Source organism: Equus przewalskii, chromosome 24 (assembly GCF_037783145.1).
Source record: "Equus przewalskii isolate Varuska chromosome 24, EquPr2, whole genome shotgun sequence".
Taxonomy (NCBI): Eukaryota; Metazoa; Chordata; class Mammalia; order Perissodactyla; family Equidae; genus Equus; species Equus przewalskii.
This window is the reverse complement of record NC_091854.1, coordinates 6371432-6392105: the sequence shown is the minus strand read 5'-3', so window position 1 is coordinate 6392105 and position 20674 is coordinate 6371432. Positions and strand designations below refer to the sequence as shown.

The 20674-nt window shown below is 47.2% G+C and overlaps 1 protein-coding gene across 2 annotated transcripts in view; it reads right to left on the bottom strand.

Annotated features, from left to right (window-relative positions):
- BCAR3 (BCAR3 adaptor protein, NSP family member) overlaps positions 1-20228 on the bottom strand; it is a 191149-nt gene extending 170921 nt beyond the window's left edge. Inside the window, exon 1 of one of the 2 annotated variants that reach the window (XM_070592608.1) lies at positions 19907-20228. The gene's annotated coding sequence lies outside the window, so the exon portion shown is untranslated. The remainder of the gene's footprint in view (positions 1-19906) is intronic. The other variant, XM_070592614.1, reaches the window with a different exon arrangement.
- Between the last annotated feature and the right edge of the window lie 446 nt (positions 20229-20674).

Below are 20674 nucleotides of genomic sequence, written 5' to 3'. Positions count from 1 at the left end.
TTGTCATCTGTGCTATATAATTAATGGCACTTGATATACTGACTTATTTATTCTTCAATAGTGTCACATACCTGGAACTATATTCCTGCTTGATATAACGTTGTACAGGAAGCCGGCTTGTTCACTACAGCCTGTGTGTGTGTCTCAGCCCTCCAGCTACATTGGGATGCATGGGGGTAGGAATGGTGTTTTATGCTTCTTTTGTTCCGCATGTCACCCAGCGCAATGCTGGACACAACAAAGATACCGAATAAACACTTGACTGGATGCCCATGTAGCCTTTCCACCATACCATGCCAGCTTAACTTCCTTCTTAAAAAGTTTAAATTATCATTGAGTTTAAAATTACAAGATGGTCTGCATTAGCTATAGGGCATTGTGTACATCTCAGAGATATGTTGCTGTGTCCTTCAACACAAAAATGGCGAGGATGGTGGTGGTAATTTTGAACTAATCTCTCGCTATGGCTTCCAAAGACACTGGAGAAGAACATGCTTGGATTTAAGCTTTGATCAGTGTTCCTTCATAGTTCTCCTTTTTTATCATCCTTCCTACAGTATTATTTTTTTAAATATAAATCATGAACAAAGTAAAAGGAAACAAGATAGGTTAACACAATCTTCAAGGTGGACATTTCAACAGATACAAGACCAAAAATTTCTAAGATCAGATTCTTTAACAGCACCTAGGAAATTATGTGATACGGGTTGGCCACCCTTTAAGAAAATCCAATTTCTAGAAACTCAAATTTATAAAATTAAAATTAGGAAGTAAATTTTCACAGGAGTCTTTTACTAGGAAATTCCTCATTCTTGTATCACTCCTGAGTCAATTAAAATAGACAATGTAAAAAGGTTTAATTTTCATTCACCAAATCAGGACCACAAGTATTGACTAATGTGAATCGCACTTGCACAAATTTAGTAATTTTATGTCCATAAAAATCTTCATTCCTGGTATTTACTTGCTCAGTGAATCATTTGCTTAAAGATGATATTGATTTATGGCTTTTCCTGCTTTGGTTGAAAGGTTTCAGAATAAAGATATGTGATAAATGAAGGCTTCCTTACCTTAAGATGAGGCACCAGAATTGGTCTCAATTGAACGAATTTGTACTGCAATTGAGCAAAGATTATTCTTTCAACTCTCCTTTGATACTTGGCACTGAACCAAGGAATCTAAAATTAGCTGCCTTCAGAATCCAGGTGCGGGCTAAGTGGAAGCAATTCAGTTTGCCCCAGGAAGTGACGGACGTTGTTGAAACAGTAGGTAGAGGTCTGGTCAAACTTCACTAAAGCTAACTTTTCAGGACAGCCTCCTTCGGCAAGGAAAAGAAAACCACTGCATTTTAGAGCTAAAAGGGGCATCTCGTATAAACTCTTCATCCCGCAGCTCAGGGGGCTGAAGTGACTGGCCTCTCTGAGCCTGTTTCCACATCTGCAAAATGGTGTCACGTAACTTGCCTGCCCATCTCTCAAAGGTGTTGTGAGGATTCAGTGAATGGGCTTTTTAAACTGTAAGCATAAGGTATTAGTTATTATTTTCTACAGCCACTTTGGCAGTTTTAAAACGTGTCCACGTATTCTTTAACATTCCTCCCATCCAGATACGCTCTCTTTTTTGATACAGGCAGCTGACTTTAGGGACTTGCTTGCGACCAACAGAGTGTAGCCAACTTCTGAGGCCGGGTCAGAAAAGCTGATTCAGCTTCCACCTGGTTCTCTTGGGACACCCACTCTGGAAGAGGCCAGGTACTATGTCAGAAGGCCAACTAGCCTCAGACCGCCATGCTGTACGGAAGAAGCCACATGGAGAGGCTGTGTGTAGGCCCCCTGGTCAGGTGTCCTAATCTTCAAGTCGCTCCCAGGCCAGGCACCAGAATGTGAGTAAATGAGCCTTCAGATGATTCCAGGCCCCAACCATTGGGATACCCCAGATTCTGAGTCTCCCCAGTTGATGTCTCAGATACCATGGAACAGAGACAAGCCATCCTTGCTGTGCCCTGTCTGAATTCCTGAGCCACAGAATCCATGAGCATAATAAAATGGTTGGTTTTTTTTGGCCACTAAATTTGTGCTGTGGGTTATGCAGCACTGATAACAGGAATAGTCACACTGGGTCACAATGATCACCGCAACCACAGAACACCAAGCACTGTACTTGCTCTGTGCCAGGCACAATGACAAGCACAAACTTAACCTTACTTCATCCTGACCAGAACTCATTGAGAAAATCGTGATTTTCCCATCTCACAGTGAGGAAACATGATCAAAGAGGCTAATGATTTACTCGAGTCCCACAGGAAGTATGTGGCAAGGCCAGGACTGACCCCTAGGTCTGGCCTGACTGCAAAGTCCACCCCTAAGCTTCAGCTGAGTCCTCTCATGTACTGGGTGACAGCAGAAGGTCAACACAAACCTTTGGACTCCAGGCCAAGGCCCTTTCCCTTACGCCCTCAGTATGTTCGGTTCCTCTAGTTCCTCTCTTTGCTCATTTGCTACTTACAATCCCCTTCTTTCAAGAGATGGATTGAAAGCTCTTCATTTTGCTGACTTGGTCAACTTTTAGGCTCGTCTGGTATCGCCAGGGAGGCTTCAGGCTCTGGCAGCCATTTTGCCTGTCTCTAAGGCTGACACAGCCGTGCAGCTTCACCTCAGACGCCCTGCTTTACTCGTAGGCCAAGCCCATCAGATCTAGTTTTTTCTGAGCTGCAGGGAGAAAATAACATATAATTCAAAGAGCAACTAATTCACACATCTTAATCTCAAAAACATGCTGTGTGACCCACTTGTTCTTGGGCCCTGGAGCCATTAGCACACTGTGACAAATTATCTAGAAGCTTCTCCACACACTGGTGCTCTCAGCCAGTTCTTGTGGGCTGCCAGCCTCCAGACTGTTCCTATACAAGAGTGTGTGACTCAGGCTGCTGCCCTGCCAAGGCCTTCCCTTCCTGGAAGGGAAAATCCATGCCAGCTTTGGCCCTGATACCCACAGACTCCCTGAATCTGCAGATCCACTGAAAGGACCAGATAAAAGCACGTGATTTGAATGTCTTTAGGAACAGCACTCAGAACGCACCTCTTTGCCGTGCACTTAAAGATCTACTTTGGCTTTTCTCATTCATTCTCTGAGCAGTACCACCTGCACGCTCCGTTCGTCCAGCCTTCACCAAGCTCAAACCTCAGGCAGCTCTTGCTGGCAAGAGGCCACCCTCTTCAAACGCAGATGTGAAAGAAGGTGAGCGCTAACTCTTCCACTTAAAACTGTCGCTACCACAGAGTGTGAAGGCAGCTGGCTCGTCTGTCCTGGCAGTGAAATCCCCCATAGAGTCCACGTCTCAGCCTCTGTCACGTGACTGCAATGCTCCTTAAAGGGCTATGACTAACCAGCCAGCGCCTCTGAGCTTGGAATGGCCCCAGAGCTCATCTGTGGGGAGTTGAGAGGTTTCTCCTTCTCAGGCTACAGCTAGCAATTCAAGTCAGCATCGAGCCTCTACCATGTGCCAGGCATTGGAAATCCTAAAATGCAGAAGACCAATTCCTGCCCTCACTCACAGATGAAGACATTCCTTCTCAATCTTGACTTCCAGGTATACCATCAGGTGCCAATTGGTTGTGAGGCGTGTCACAAGTAACTTGTTATCAATAAGAGGAAGTACCAAAGAGTTGAAATAAGAGCAGATTCACGGTTATATGCATAATATTATTGCTCTCACTTGTTCTGACACAAGAAAAAGTATTGGGGAGGGGTGAGGAGGGGTAGTCTGGGCTCTGTAAATAGCACATGGTGCATGTCACACTTGTGAGAGTCATCTTGTGCCTTGAGGGAAAAGGCTGAGACCTACTGTGAGCCCAATGAGGGCAGGGGGTGGGCCTGCTACATACAGAACCACACGCCATATAACCAACAAAGGAGCCCCCTCTACACTTTCTCGTAGAGAAGGGACTAGGGGCAGTAGACTGCCCTTCAAGAAGCAGACAAAGAAGAAGGGATTGTTGCCTTTTGACTCTGTCAAGATTTTGTCCATTTGTTGTTTGTTTAGGAAAAGAACAGTGCACCAGTTATAGCAGTGGCACTGTCGTTATTGCTATGAGCTTCACCTCTCTAGCTGATGTCTCTCAGATGACCTACGATGAATCAGGTGGTGCACTGTGCTAGATTATTCTTTTCATCAATAATAATGCTATGTATTTCTACAGTGCTTTAAACTTACAGAATACCTTCACATTCATTGGCTCTGGTAGGTTCAACTTTAAGACCCTTTGAAGTAGATCCTATCCCCACCTACACGTGAAGAAATCACCTCGGAGAGGTCTTGCTTGATGTCTATAGCAGGTGAGTGACAGAGCTGGGATTCAAATCCAGGTCCTCTGTTTCTAAACTGTGTGTCTTGTATTACCCCCAGGTTGTGTTACCCCCAGCCTCATGGGGAACAAAGATGCAGCTATATCTTCAACGATGACATTTAAAGGGAACGGCGGCTGGTTTCACGTTGTTGGATGGATGTCTTACTGGCTCTCAGAAGCTGCTCTCAGCTTGGTCTGTCTTCTTGGCTTTGTCTTGTGAGGGAGCCCTCCTACAGAATTTTCTCTGCTTTAGGCACTGCCCCCCCAACACACACACACCCAGGACTATTCTAGACTTGGTGGGGGGCGGGGGGATGCTTCCACTTAGAGCTTTAATAAACAGCCCAAACCAGTGGCTGCCTGTGAGCCCACAGGTCTTACTTCCTGCCGTTGGAAGATCAGAACACCTACCAGCTGCCGTGGTTGCTACTGGGCTAGCTTTTGGGCTCTTTGCATGTGGACTTAACGTTACTTTGCTATGACCTAAATCACAGGAAATCTTGCAGAGAAGACAGGGTAAGAAATGCTCCCACAGCTTTGCTTCTTCCTCTCAACACACACACACACACACACATCCCTAGATCGGGCATCGGCTCTGTGACTAAGATGCTCCACCCAGGGAGTCACCTTTGGCAGGGGAGAATGTGGTGCACACACTGTGACATGAGTCACTGCTCATCAAGTGCCATTTAAAGCCAAGGACTTTTCACCCTTCTGTAAGTGTTTCTCAATCAAAGTGCTATTGAACTTCAAACTGAATGGCCATTTAAAGGATGACTATAGCCCTCCCACAGTCAAAGAAATGAAACTTTCACCTTTGTTAATGCTGAGTCTTGGCTCAAGGTTTGAAGGCTGGATGGAATTCTGCCCTGTACGTGCAAACATTTAGAGAACTGCTCAGTCAGCCTTCTGGGAAAAACACGCCCACGTCCCACTGTAGTCCTTTAGCTTCAGTCTTGTCAACACAGCGATCGTTGAAAGCCCAGCTCTAAAGCTCAGCTCTCCTTTGTTCTCTGAACACGAAGGGCAAGATGTAGAGTTATCAGATAACCAATGATGAAATTACGGTTATCAGTGGGGACACTTTCCATTTCCATAGCATGTTATCCTTCCAGAGGTCTTGCGTGATATCATTTGACCCACAACACATCTCAGAAGTGAAATTGAGCCAGACTTTTTATCACCACTATGGATGAAGAATCAGAAATCTATAAATATATAAAGACATACAGGGTGAAAGAGTGTGTGGGGGTGTGTGTGTATGTGCGTGCAAGTACACATGCGTGCACTCAGAAAGGAGGAAACGTTAAATCACTTAAAATTATCTAAGATGACATCTGACGTTCGGGTATTTTGTATCATTTTAATTTTTTGTTTCATATTCCATATCAGGGTTATCTGGAGTCACATTGATTCCAGGGTTCAGATCAAAGAGAGCGGGAATCCCCACAGGCAGGAGTCAGCCTGCAGCTGAAGCTCACCTGCTCTTGAAAAAGAAGAGAAGAGAGAATATGTCCTCCATTGTGTGTCCTACCAACAGCCTCTGACAATTTGAGTGGATTGTAGGGAACTGACAATAGCACAGAAAAAGTGTATGGAATCAATAATCAGAATGGTAGAGCTGTGTGTAACTTAAAGGACCAAATTAAGCTGCTTTTTAATTGCATGTATTGTCCCAGAGTTGGGTTTTCCCCCCTTGTGTGTTAGTGCCCTTGTAGCATGAGTTGCCCCTCTTCTAGAAACAGCGGCTGGCCCAGAGTCAACCAGGGGCTGTTCTTGGACTTCTCACTCTGAACCCCTCCCCTCCACTCTATCTCTGCGATACCAGCCACTGGTCTTACAGTCAGCCCTGCTACCTCCAACCAGCACAGAGCCCTCCTCACTACACGCTAGAAACCAGCCCGGTGGCCAGCCTGGAGAACCCATCACCCACTTTACGTTATACAAGTTATTGTGAACTTTGCATTTCACTTTTCCTACTCCCTCGGAGTTCTCGGGCTTGGGTAAAAAAGCTGATAAAGCAAGTAAGTATCTTGTGCTTATTTTCCAACTTCAACTGAAATTGTTATAAAATACATTTTAAAAATTATTTTTAAACAAAAACATTAATAGAAACTGAAGGGGCCTCCATTAGATCCTAAGAAATAATATGTCATTTGGACAGAAGTGTATCTGTGCCCGTTGTCCCTCCTCTGTAAAGCACACCTGGGGAAGGCCCAGGTGCAGTCTCTGGAAAGGACTGGAATGATTTTTGGCACCAATAGCACTCAGAGAGTCTCATGGCTTTTGTAACTATTGCCTTGCATTCCCATGGATGCTGTGCCGGGAGTTACACAAAAGCTAGCTCAAATGTGGGGAGGCTGGCCTTACACAGTTACACTCTAGGCTTCTAGAGTTGCCTGGAATAGGAGAGGGGGAGATGCTGATCTGTACCTGCCTTCTGGGGTTGGGGTTGGGGGACAGGAGGACCTGAGGCAAGTCCTGTGACTAGCTGTGGTTCTAGATCAGCTCCCAGGTGAGAAAGTCATCGTGGTTGGCGTCTGTTCTAGATCTGATGGGCAAGGTGAGTGTGTCCTGGAGAAAGAGTGCCTTTGGGTTTCTTATTGAGGTGCAAAGAGGAAGATTCTTACTCCTGTTTCTTGTCATAGTCAAAGAGTTTGTGTTCAGACTGAGCTAAACCAGTGGTCTTCCAAAAGGAGCACACAGCCACGCAGGCTGGGGGATGAAGTCAGGCCAAAGAAGTGGGGCCAGGCCTAGCTGATGACCTCCTTCCACTCCCCTCTTCTCCTGAAGAAGAGTGGACCATCCACCGGCTCCCCCAGTTTCTCTTTTCTCTTATCCCCACTTCTGCATTTGCATCTCACTCCACTTGAGATAGCTCGTGGTAAGCCTAACTGCATAATTTCCCAGGCTGACTTCAGATGGAGGAAAGTAATTTCTTTGTGAGCTAAGTTTTGTCCAAGCAACAAGGAATGAGAGTGCTTCTGCGACACGAGTTTGGTCACCTGTTGGATAATAGCTGACCCTGTCCAGAGAGCACCGTGGCTCCTCTGTACTTCTCGTCCTCTCCTTTTCCTTCAGGAAGGAGGAGACAATCCCCTGTGGGCTGCAGAGGCAAGGCAGGTGCCCTTCAGAGTTAACTCCTTCTCCCCTGGGTCATTCTTTCTTCACCAACCTCCCAACCTTCTGGGAAGTGAAGTGCAGCCTGCAGACTGCGTCTGCCTGGACCTCAGTGCTGACAGTCCCCCTGTCCCATATCTCCAAGTGGCATGGGTCAGGTTCCCTGGGGAACAGACTTTGAGACGGAGATTTGCACGCAAGTGGTTTGCTGGGGAGTGCTCCTGTAAGGGAGTGAGAGAAGAAGGCTCGGACACAGGGTTGAGCAGTGTACAGCTGTAACAGAGGCCCCAGCCGATTCCACGGGGAGCTCGAAAGCTGAGTTGGCCCTTCAGAGAGGTCCTGAAAGGAGGCAAAGGGCTGAAAGCTTGGTACCTCTGCATCATCTGGTCATTGGATGCAATTGTCCCCTTGAGTGGGGCATAACCTTGGGTGAGGCAGCTCCCTTTAGCTGAGGGCAATTCCTAGGGAGGGACCCAGCTGTCCCCCATCAGTGGGCAACACTTCTGGCAGCCAGGAGACTGACTGCCTTCATTCTGAAGGGAAATCTGGGCAGCACAGTCTTGCCAGGGACAGAGAAAGAGAAGCATAAAGCTGTGGCCTCCAGCTCCCATGGCTCCAGGTCAACCCTGTGGCCTGAGCAATCAGCAGACAGGGCCAGGGCAGGACAGAAGGATAGTTTCCAGGGAGCCCCGCCAGTGGCTGGAAAAGAACAAGAATCAGCTAGGCACTGCTGGGCAGGCCTGGCCCACAGAATGTGAACTGTCTGCCATCTTGGGAGTGGAGTCCAAATGACCTGCCTTAAGACCAAGTGGAGAGTCCAACACAGCCAAATAATTTGTCTGGGAAAAGCCCCTAACTGGAAGCTAGTTCTAGGATAATCTAAATCTATGCCACTTCACTAGATTCCCAAAGGTTATGGTAACCCTACTTTGCTTTGAATTTCCTGGTGTACGTCATTTTTAAGGCATGGCAGATTCATGGGGATCCCAGGAGGAGAATATCTGAGAAATGTTCTGAGAAATAATGACCAAAGCAAGGAGCAGTGTCTGCGTATCTTTTTATCTTTCATGTATCTTCTCCCTCCAAATAACTTGAATTCACCAAGTCACTTAACTGGGTCCAATTTGGTGCTCTGGTCTTTGTTCACCCCTCTGGCATCATTGCCACATCTTTAGTTCTCATTTCATTTGGGAGGAGGAGAGGTTGTGTAAGAAGAAAAGGGGAGGAAAGTCCTGCTCTCTGCCACTGCCAACTGTTCTCCAGGCCAAGTAGGGGAGTGGTTGGCTGAGGCAGGTGAACTGTGGAAGCTTCTGGGCCTGCATGCCCCAGCCAAGAGCACTCATCAGTATAATTGCTACATGCTGCTACCCCTCTCCCCTACACTGCTATGCAGAATTGGATGTAACACCAGCTTGTCATCACCCCCCCGCACTAACTTCACAGAATATAGGCTGATGCAACCCGAAGCCTGTGACACAGTTAGCGAGCAATGGCATGGAAAGCGTGGCAAGGGTGAAAGATTGCCCCACTGGTCTGAAAGGGCCTTTGCTACCAACAAAGAACCATTATGACAACAGGAAGGCACTGAAAGCCAGGCACAGTGTAGACAGGAAAGATCTCTCTCTCTCCCTCTCCCCTTCATGAAAAAGAGAGAAAGCATTTAACCCTCGAGTGTTCAGTTAGTTTCCTCAGCAACACTGGTCAAGAGTGGTCGCAGCTCCACCCACATCTGGGCACCCAGGAGGGGCAGGAGCCGCTCTTGGCAGGAAGGCCGCCTGCTGGGCCAGGTCAGGGATGGCACCTGGACCTGTCACCACACGGCTTCTGTAGATGCTGGAGGAGCAGCATGTGGAGCCGGAGCGCCACAGGAGCCTTACGGGTAATTGTTGTTTTTTCCAGCGTACTGTTTCTTCTCCATATTTCATTCCAGCTGCGTCAATAAACGTTTAAATACTAACCCCAACATCCTCAGGAAAGCCCTGTTCTCTTCTCACGCTGCTGCTCCTGCCCATCAGCTCCTCTCCCTCTTCTCTGCAGAGGTACCCCTTCAAGCCCTGGCCTGGGGCCCCACTCCTTCTCAAAGCCTTTCCTGACCATCTCTGCCAGCCACCATCCTCCCTTCGTCTCGCCTTACCTCCTACATCACATTCCTAGCCCTCTCTATCCCACCTCAAGTTCCCTCAAATCTAGCCCCTTCTCTCTACCCTAGTTCAGGCTCCCGCCGTCCCTTGCCTAATTACCGCTTCTTTCCTGCTCCTCTTGGCTTTGGTCTTGCCATCTTCAGTGTATTCTCCATGCTGCAGTATTCGTTCCAAAAGACAAACATGACTGTGCCATTTAACTGTCTAAATATTTCTATAAGAGCTAACACTTGTTGAATGCTTATTGCATGACAGGCTCGGTCCTAAGTGTTCCACATGTAAAACTTGTTTAAATTGCACAATAACGCTATGAAGCAGGCATTATTTCTTCCATTCACAGATAGAGAAATTGAGGCCCAGAGAGGTTAAGTAAGCTGCCCAAAGTCACACGGCTAATAAGTGGCAGAGCCAGCATTTGACCTTGGGCCACCAGGCTTCAAATCCCACCCTCTTAAGCAATGCATTATAATTATACTGCTTCTCAATGGCTCCCCACAGCTCTCAAGATAAAGTCCAGACTCCTTAGCACTCAAGGCCCTTCATTTTAGACTTATCCAATTTCACTTGCTGACATGCATCCTTTACTCCCCACCCCCAGCCCAACACTGTTGTGCTGGTAAATGTTTAACAGTTGGTTCTCTGGAAAATAAAGCCCTGATCTGTAGAATTTGCCAATTTCCATGGTGTAAATACTCACCCCATGGGGAATTTCAGGCTGTGACTATGATGTCACTGAAAGTGGAGTTGGAAAGAGTTCACAATCAGCTGGCAGGAGCGAGCTCTGGGCAAAGGCACACTTCTGACTCCAATCCTCTCTATCACCCACCATGACTCTGCCTATCAAGGACACAGTGCCTTGGACCACATGCCACCCATCCACCTGATCACCTATGCATGGTTCATGTGTGGATCTGGAAAGCTCCAACGAAAGTCCACACTCGCTTCCTCTTGTTCAGTCTGAGGGCAGGGCTGAGAACATCGACTAGCCACGAAGGTTGCTGACCATCCTTCAGATAGGCACGTGTGCCCTGCTTGCCATGGCAGATCTTATCTAACACAACCCCTGCCTCCACCAAGAACACCTTACCCACAGCAGTCATATTCACTCCTAAGATGTAATGCCTGAGCCTCAGAGCATCACTACTGCCCTAGCTGCACCCTGTCCAGAGAAGTCCTAGCCTCTCACCTGTGGACATCCCCCTGGGGCTCCATCCTTAGCCTCTCCCCTTCTCAGTCCACCCACACCTCCAGGGTACCATCTCTTCTCTTCATATGATGATGATTCCTGAACTTGGATGTTGCTGGCCTTCCACTCAGATGTCCCACAGTCACCTCCTACTCAGTAGCTCTGAGGCCTCACTGATCCTCTTATCCACAGACCCAATCCTTCCTCTACAGTGCCAACCTCTGTGACTCAAGCCTCAGGCCCCGTCTACAGTCCTTGGGAGAGAGTGTCCTTCCAGCTGTGGCACCTGTGTGTTTGCATCTCCTGTCTGAGCAGGAACTCACCCATGAGCCCAGCAGCCCCCAGGAAGGATGTCCCTGCTCAGAGGCTGGAGAATCTCCCTAATGTCAGGCAGGAGCTGGAACAGACATCCCAGGGGCTATTCCTAGGGGAAGGGGTTACAGTTGTTTCCTCCCAGCTGTCAATTAAAGACGAGGTGGTTTGCCCAAGGCAAGTACTTGCTTTCCTATCATGTCTCTGGTGGAAAGTGTAACTACCCACTGGGTGTGGCTTGGGGGTGACATTTTCTTGTTAATTAAATATTTAATACGGTATTACTACATAAATCATATACACCGTAGAAGAATGCCAGTTTTCATAGGTTCATGACTGAAGTTTAACACTTTCCACTGAGACCACAGCAAGCTTCCCCTTTCCTGGTCATTCTGCATCTTGTGGGACCTGGAGCCATCTCTGTGATGACCAGTCAGCATCTTTGAATGTAGTGCCAGTTCACAGAGACATGTGGGGCAGCAGGTCAAACACAGAGAAAGTTCACTCAGGGGAGGTTCTGGCTTCATGGCTGAGCCATCAAACAGCACTGGTGACCCCTCCAGACCAATCCAGAACCAAGTCAGTGAATTAAAAGCACTTCAGAGAAGTGAAGATTTGGGACAAATGTATTAGGTGTCACTAAGTGTGTGTATGTGTGTGTGTGTGTAGGGGGATGACTGCCCTGGGTAGTGTCAGAGATGGTGCTGATAATGACCCGGCTGCCAGCTGCCTTTCCAGCCAGACCCAGAGGCGAGGGAGCCCAGGAAGTGGGCAGCTGGAACTCTAAAGATGCATCTGCCCAGAAAAATTTTCTTTCTGACTATAGGACTGCTGGTCACTCCTGCTTCCTGGCCCACTGATCTCTGTCCAGAGGAAGTCCTGGCTTCAGGGAGCTGAAGCTCAGCCTCAGGCGGAGCACGTCTGCCTGCCCGAACTTCACTGCCGGCTCCCTCCTTCTTGGAGCCCTCTTCAAGTTATTTAGATAATCACAGGCTCTCCTCTATTTTGATAGCATCAGCTGTTAGATAACCACAGAGTCTCCTCCATTTTGATGGTATCATCAGCCGTAATCTTGTCATGATAAACCAATTGTGCTGAATCTTTTTTAGTCTATCTGTTTGAGGTTTCCAGAGAATTTTTCTAGTGCTTATCTGATTAACTGGGGCCAATTCACTAAGCTCCCAAGTAATGGAATCTGCTTTGAGTTCCAAGACATTGAACCAAAGACGCTAAGACAAAGATGGCTGAACTAAAAATTCATAGTACAACAAAGACTATGTCGTGGAGACAAAGAGAAAGACCACAGGACAGAATTTATATAGCTACAGAGATGGGGGAGTGGCAGCTACCTCAATCCTAAATGGCAAATGTGTCACAGAGTCAAAGCGGCCTCCTTTTCTGTTTGGCCAGCACGGCATTGTCTTTGAAGCAGTGGACTAATTTTGAATCTGCTACAAGGCTATCAAGATCCTTCGGGAACAAAGGAAGATCTACGAGAAACTAAGCACAGCGTCTACCCACACAGGATGGAATCTGGACAGAAGGAGGGTGAGGTTGAGAGACAGAATTTTTGCAGTGTAAGGGTTTACAGGCATGCGCTGCATAGGGATGTGCACTCTATGATGTTCGCACAGTGACGGAGTCGCCTAACGGCACATTTCTCAGAATGCATTCCCGTCGTTAAGTGACTCATGCCTGTACACTTTTTGGGTTTTGAACCATGTGAATGTATTACTCCTTTAAAAAATAAAATAAAATAATCCATATAAAGTTTGATTTACTCTGCTGTTTCGAAAAATAAATATAACATCCAATACAACATTTCAATTAAGCAGATCATCTAAAATTAGATAGAGGTTACAAAAGTACACATTTCCAGGTGTGGAAAACACCATTTGCTAAGGAGCTCTGAGCCCCTTCATTTGTGCTCTGCCTTAGTCTAGGCCTCACAAGGGACAGGGACATTGTGGGACTGGCACCCTACAGGCTTTGCTGAGGTACACTCAGTGAAAATCAACGTGACGTATGGGACTAGGTGGCGAGCAAGTGGCTCCCTGCAAAGCTGCGGGATCAGAGACAACAGCCAGGGCAGTGGTTAACGACCCTATTTGCAGAGAGACGCCCTCCTGGAGAAGCCAAGTGCCAAGCATGGAGGCTGGCTGAGGCACTCGGAGGGAGGCAGGAGGGATGCGAACCACCACCAGAAAAGCAGGTGTGCAGAAAGGAGGAAACCAGTAGTGGAATCTGTGCCAAAGGATGAGGTAAGTGAAGAAAGAAAATTGCACCCTGGTGGGTTTCAGCTGAAAAGTGTGGTGTAGAAAACTACACAGCCCATATGGGCAAATCAGAGAGGTCCTGGCCTCTCAGAGCCGAGCTGGAAAGGTTTCTATGAGAGAATGCCAAGAAAACACCATCCCCCACCCATTTAAAGAGGGGATGTGCTGAACCTTGGTAAAGTGGAGAAGCTCAAACTAGAGCCAAAAGTGTGATCTGGTCCCTGAAGGGAGAACGCATAAACAAAAGAAGAGGGGGCCGTGTGGAGGAGAAGTGTTTAAATAAAACATCAGCAGCCATGAGAGATCTGATGTCAGCCGTGCAGCCATCCCAGAGCCCCTGGGCGGAAGTAGAGATTGTGCAGCTTGGGAGGAAGGAAGGCCGGAAGGGCTCTTTGGGGCCTCTCCTTTCATGAGGATAAGGTATCTGGCAGCCTCCAGAATGGGCCTGGTATGGGCGAGATGCAGGTTTCCCTTGAGCCATAAAATCCCCTCTCTGGTCCCCTGTGGCCACGATTCTGCAGTAGCTGCCCAGGGGGACTGAACAGTCACAGAGGAAAACAATCCCTTTTAGCTCAAAGGCCATCCTCTCCTCCCTGCTCAAGGACAGCAGGCCACAAGACCTGAGATCCGAATGTCACCGCACTTCTCCTCAAGGCCCTTGGGCGCTAGCTCAGAAAGGCCCTGGAGCGTCCAGGGCTCTGTGGGGTAAGGTCAGTGCACACACTTCCAAGACAAGCAGAGAGCCAGCTCTATAATTTCCTAACACCGAGGGAGGAGACAGACCATATAACTTCCCGAAAAGCATAGCTGGCAAGCACCCCCACACTGTGAGGTTGCAACTCCCTGAACTAATTAAAAGGCAGAGCAATGAGAATGTCTGGATTGCTGCATAAACATCTCTTGGGGAAATATGTTTATGGTATTCATACCCAGGGCTCCCTCTTCACTTCTAAGGGCCAAGTTGGACACAGGTGATTACAGTTTAGAACTAAATATGTGTGTAGAGATGTGTGAGAGTGTGTGTGATGGAGGGCTAAGAATTACTCTGTGATGAGAAACAGCCAAGGCAGGCTACCATCTTCCCTCTGATTCCCCTTAAGCACAGAACAATAGACAAAGGGCTCAAATCGCACGGACAGAATTGGTGTGGCCACTCTTAAAAATCAAACCCAAAATACAACCTCCAACCTGTAAGGGTGTGTTTTAGCATTTCATCCTCTGAGAGGTGTTGGTTTTCTCTCCTTCTAAGTTTAAGCAATTATTTGAGTCTAACCCTGCTTGGAGCCAGAATGGGCCAAATTAACATCAAGGGTTTTTTCTGCTTTTCAATCTAGGAAAACGAAAATTCTTTCTACTTTTTTTAATAACACTCTATCAGGTTTGGAGAATTCCCCTGGTGCAGAAAGCCTGAAGCACATTCATATCTGTGGATTGGGGACCCAGTTGGCAGGATCCCCTCAACAGCTCTGCTCACTTCGAGAGCTACCAGGAGAATCGTTTCATGGAGGTGTTGGGAAAGTAGCTGAGCTACAGGATGCCAGATAAAACTCCAACACCAAGAAAGAGGACAGAGACAGTGTGCCCCCATCTCTTCCCTGGGGAGAGCCCTGGTGGAGGCCGGACTTTATCCTGGGACAGTGCTGGACTGCATGGTCCAGGCTTATGAGAAAGAAATGAAAAAGGCTTTTGAGCAAAATACTGGGAGCTGTCTTAATTGTCCCTTGGCCCAGATTCCAGTGGGAATCAATCCCAAGTCCTTGACAAAGAAGAGTCTAAGTTGAAACAGCAAGAGAACACTTTGAGGTATCTAACAGAAGAGCTGTGACATTGGTGGGGGAAAACCTGCCCTGTCCCAGGTGGGGACCACAAGAACGGAGGCTGAGCCTCAGCAAATGGCAGAGGCAGGGATGGTGGATGCAGGCCACCCAGAGGCACAGTAGAGTGCAACTCCAATCCAGCCTCAGGAAAACTGGCATGGTTGCTAACAACTGGGTGAGGCCCCGGGGACTCTGTCTGGAGAAGGGTGGGCAGCTGTGCCTTCAGTGGGCTTGGAGTTCCAGTGACTCTGCTAGGAGGAAGCTCAGAGTCAAAGATTTTTTTGTTGCCACTATGTTGCCGCTTTCTGGCTGCATCCCTCAGGTAGCCATCAGGTGGGAAGGTGTTACATATACAGGATTGCATGTAACCTGGCAACATCCCTGTGAACAGATCAGAGGGTAGGAATTACCTGTCTTCAGAGAAAAAGAAACTAATGATTTAAAAGGTTATCAATGATTTATCCAAATTCCATTTGGTGGGAAGACTACCCACAAGCAGGGAATTAAGGGAGGGAAAGGGAGGACAGGGGGCTGTGGGTGCAACCCCCACCCCACCCTCAGGTTTCCAGAGAATTAACAAATTGGTTCAGGACCACTGACAGCAGCACATGAGCACCATCGGGGCGCACACACCTCCATTTTGTTCTATGCCGATGATTGTCATCTCTCGCCCCTTACACCCAGCCCAGCTCTCAGTGGAAGCTCTGAGGAACTTCTGAGGCTGTGTAGAGAACAGCTAAAGACCACTGCACTATACCTTTAGCATTGGAATGAGAAATCAATTCTCTTTATTCCCAAGTCCTGTCCTCATCCAATACTAGGTATGTTTAGTACTATGTATATTTAGTACTATATATATATATTAGTACTAATAATGCTAAGTAATGTTTATTAAGTACTTAACATATCCATGTGCTGTATTCTCATTTTATCCGTATGACCCTGTAAGATTAATTTTATTATTATATCCATTTTATAGATGAGGAAACTGAGTCACAGAAAGATTAAGTGACTTGTCTGAGGTCACACAGGCAATCTAGTTCCAGAGCATCCCCATAGCCACTCTGGCATGGTTGTTCTTGAACTTTAGATGTGGAATGAAAGCAAAATGGTAAGAAACATGAAACTTCATAGGACAACTTGGCTCATGAAGTCATCAGGGACCTGGAAAAGCCATCTGCTTTAATGCCTTGGACTGAAGAGCTCTGTTTCCTATTAAGATTCTGTCTATTATTACCTGCAAAAACTAGGACAAGTTATATAACTTGTCCATGTCCCTATTTCCTTTCCCAATGGAACAATTTAGTAGACCAGGCATCATGAGTGGATTTGGAATGGGTAAAATACTCTGAAGCTGCTAAGGAAGAGAAGTCAGAAATTAAAATGTCTGTTCAGCTTTCTGAATTGTGTGGTGTTGTGGCCTAAATGGTAGAATCACAGACTTTTAGAGCTGTCAGGGACCTGCAGATCTTAGAATCCATGTTCTGCAGGACCTTCAATATTACCAGGGTGAATGCCTCACCCCATACAAGAATCCCTCCAGCCACGCTCCTGAGATGGTGCTGGGGCCCTTCCGGGCCAGGGTGCGCTTTAGGTCACCAGGAAGCCATCCCTCTCTGCAAGGCACCCTTCCTCCACCAAATGTACTCAAACAGCACCTCATAGTGTTCTCCAAAGCTGCTTCTTAGATTGCACCACGTCCCTCCCCCTCCCCCCAGCGAGTCTAATTCTGCCCTCTGGAGAGGCTAGGGTCACTCATCTCCTGCATCCCCGTGGCAGCCCTTGACATGAAGGTGAGTAATTATGCCTGTCCTGATGCTCTCTCTCCCAGGCTCAACTGTTTCAGCTTCTTCAGTCGTTTGTCCTTCAATCGTATTTTCTCATCGCTCACCATCCTTATCACTCTTTTCTGAGTGCACTTGGGCTTGTCGGTTGTTCCCCTAGCCTTCCACTGATTCTACAGATATTAACTGAGTGCCTACCAGGAAGATAGTAGATGCTGAGGATACACAGAAAAAGCATAGTCTCTGTCTCGAGGGGCTCACTGTCTTGGGATGGGAGGGTAGAGTCCTCTCAAGCAATTGCAATATGGCATAGGAAGTGCTATGACAGGGGCAACCCAGGGAGCTCAGAAAGCCCAGAGGATGGAGAAGCTGACAGGTAGAGGGCTGTGTGTGTGTGTGTGTGTGTGTGTGTGTGTATGTGTGTTGGAGACTGCACTCCAGAGGGGAAGAGAGAAGGACCAGTTCTGGGAACTGCCTGTGGTTTTGAACTATTAGAATCAGGGTTGTGTGTCAGTAGAGGACAAGAGATAGGCCTGAGAGGTCAACAGGGGCCAGATCATGAAGAACATTGTATGAGACTATTCTGAGGGCAATAGGGAGCTATTGAAGGTTTGTAAGAAGGAGAATGACACAATCAAATTTAGATTTTAAGAACAATCACTCTCATTGTAAAGGAGAGAGGATTGGAGGCAGAAATGAGACGGGAGGTGGGAGGTGCCATGGCCAGAGCAGAGCAGAGCAAAGCAGTACTCTAACTTTCCTTATTCTGGAAGCTGAGCTTGAGCCATTGTGAGCTACACTGGTGGCCATGGCCCACTCTTGTTTCACATTCAGGGGCAACTGAACCTTTTTTATAGAAATAGCAATGTTAGCTCCCAGCATCTCTCTCTTCTACCAATTGTATTAAATTTAATCTTGTCAGTTTTAGCCCCTCCTTTCAGGCTTTTGAAGTCCTCGTGCATCTTGATTTGGCCCTTTCATTTTTACTTACGGGGAAATGCTGAAGGATTTGCCAAAGGGCAAGGGGGTACTCAGTGGTGGAAGCAACAGTGAACTTGGGTTTTCTGATTCCTAAACCAGGCACGCTGTTATTCTGTCTCTCTAGGAAACGGGTTTGTTTAGAGGAACTAGAACTAAGATTGACTAGAAGCAGCTTACTTAGAAGAACAGATCTTAGCTTACAGACCCCAAAGGCAAGGAGGGAGGACCCTATACCCCTTTCTAGTTATTCCTTCGGTTGACTGAAAAGACCCCTGAGTTTGAATCTATCGTCAACAGGGATGGCACAGTCTTCAGGCAGCTGAAGGTCACAGTTGTTCAAACCCCATCCTTGAGGCACTTGACAAAGTCAGAAGGCTTGAGAGAATTTCACAAGGTGAAAAAGAAAATCTTAGAAGCTAATGAACACTTAACAAAAGCTTCTCTACGGAACTGAACTAGTTCAGAACCTGTTCGGGGAGACTGCACAGGTGATGGGAAATGGACACCCATGTGGGCGGGGTGGGGACGGGGAAGGGGGCAGGGCCGGCGAACAGAAAGCTTCCCTGGATGAACGCCAGGAGAATCAGGGTCCTTCCCAGGTGGGACCTAATCCGCTTGGTCTCTGGACAGAATTCACGTCCACGGCCTCACGAAACCTGGTGACTGGCTCCCCTAGGCCCTGGTCACTAAAGACTCTGACCCTAGGTCCTAGGAATCAGCAGCAGACTGTGTCCAGAGCCCTGTGACCAGATTGACCAGTGTATCCTTAGTCAGTCTGTTCCCCCCACCCATCCCCCACAACACACCACACCTTCAACAGCTCTTTTCCTATGATGCTAATGCTTTTTTATTTTTTTTTAAGAGAGCAGCCCCTACTTCTAACCAGTTCATCCTGCATCTCCTCTGGTGAACTGGTAGGACCTCCACTCTTTCCCAAGACTCAGCCTTTTCCCCACAAACCATTACCTCATTCCTCTCTTCAATCCTCACCTCACATCCCACTACTGCAACACTTCCGTGGTATCCTCTGCTCCCAACCCAGTGGCATTATGAAAAAACATCACACTTGTCAGTGAGCAAGAACTTTATTGATCCCTCAAATTAAGCTTATGCTTTTCTTCTAATAACTGTTGACTGGCCAAATTTCACAAAGGGAGTTAAGAGCAATAAAGAACAACTCCAAAATATACTCCTTAGGGAGAGACTATGTCAATGAACCTTTATCTACTTTTCAAATAACAGGCACCATAAGCACTTTTTTAAAGAGGAGAAACAAATCAGGTAGTGTGCATTTTGCTCAGGGTCCTGATACTTACCGTCCAAGCTGAAAGGGAAGCCCCACAGCCTGGACTGAGACCTTGACCATCTCGCAAACCCTTTCCTGTGGTCTAACAGAACCCTGCTCCGTGAAGCCATGGCCTGAACTCATTCCGCTAGGGAGATGTAGTGGCAAGAACATCCCTAAAGCCACCAGCAGGAGAATACTTCTGTAAAGAGCATTTTCTCTAGCTTTCTATCTGGTTTCTCACACATCTTCAGTGACACCTGAAAAGCTTTGTTGAAGTGAAATGTTATTTGTCTGTGTCCAGCTTACTCAAATTGCCTCTCTTCCTTGCCAGGAAATTCCTATTTCTGGCAAGAGTTGCCCATGTAAAGTTCCATAAGGCAGAAACAAAAGCCTTGCTGACACAGAGGACTTCCAGAGGATTAAACACAAACCACATTAAAAAAGGAAAAAAAAAAAAAAAAGCTTACTCTGCTTGCCTGCTCAGTGTGCTTTCAGAGACAGCCTTAGGCCCTGAGCCGCCCTTGGCCATCGGAGGCATTGGCCCACAATAGCATCTTTAAACATACACCATCACCTGAACTTTGCGACATCCAGATGAATCTGATTGAATTTAACATCCCTTGGCCCCAGACTCCTTCAAAGCCAGCGAACTTACCTAATGACTTGGTGCCGATGCTTCACCTCTCCCAAGAGGGCGTCATACACCAGGGGACTCAGGGGTGTGTCCGCCACCCTCAGCCAGGGTAGCTGTCCACTCTCAGCCACGGATCCGCGGGCGCTCAGCGTCTCCACGCCTCGGGAGCCAGGCACGCTCCTGATCACCCAGCCTTGAGCTGCCCAGCGGCTGGAGAATCACAGGGTGATGTGGTCAGGCCCAGAAGGTTTGCTGCATGATTGCTTCATACCACAGGGCGCTTCCTGACTCGAGCTGAAGAATGAAGGAGGGGTTTTCTTAGGAGAGGCAGATTTTCAACAAATTCCTTTTCTGTGTGTGTACAAGAAGGTGCATTGCAACATTATCTGTAAGAGGAAATAACTGGGAAAAAATGGTTGCCAATTGGAGACTGAAATAAGTTCTGGTATTTCCATATAGTGGAATAAAAAAAGAGGAGGATCTGTATTTCCTGCTGTGGAAAGGTCTCCAAGACATACACCAGGTGGAAAAAAAGGCAAGTTGCAGATATTATTTGCAGTAAAATCTGAATTGTGTTTTTTTTGTATATGCTTGGAAAAACATTTGAAGTGATTCACAAGAAACTTGGAACAGTGGAGTCTCTGGGAGTAGAACTGGGGCGGAAGGAGGAAATCTTACTTTTCTGGCACTTTTTGGATTTTCCTTTTTACACTGTGTATATACATAGTACTTTTATGATAAAAGGAGATTTTAAAAATTCCTTTCCTACCTAATGAAAAATATTTTTGT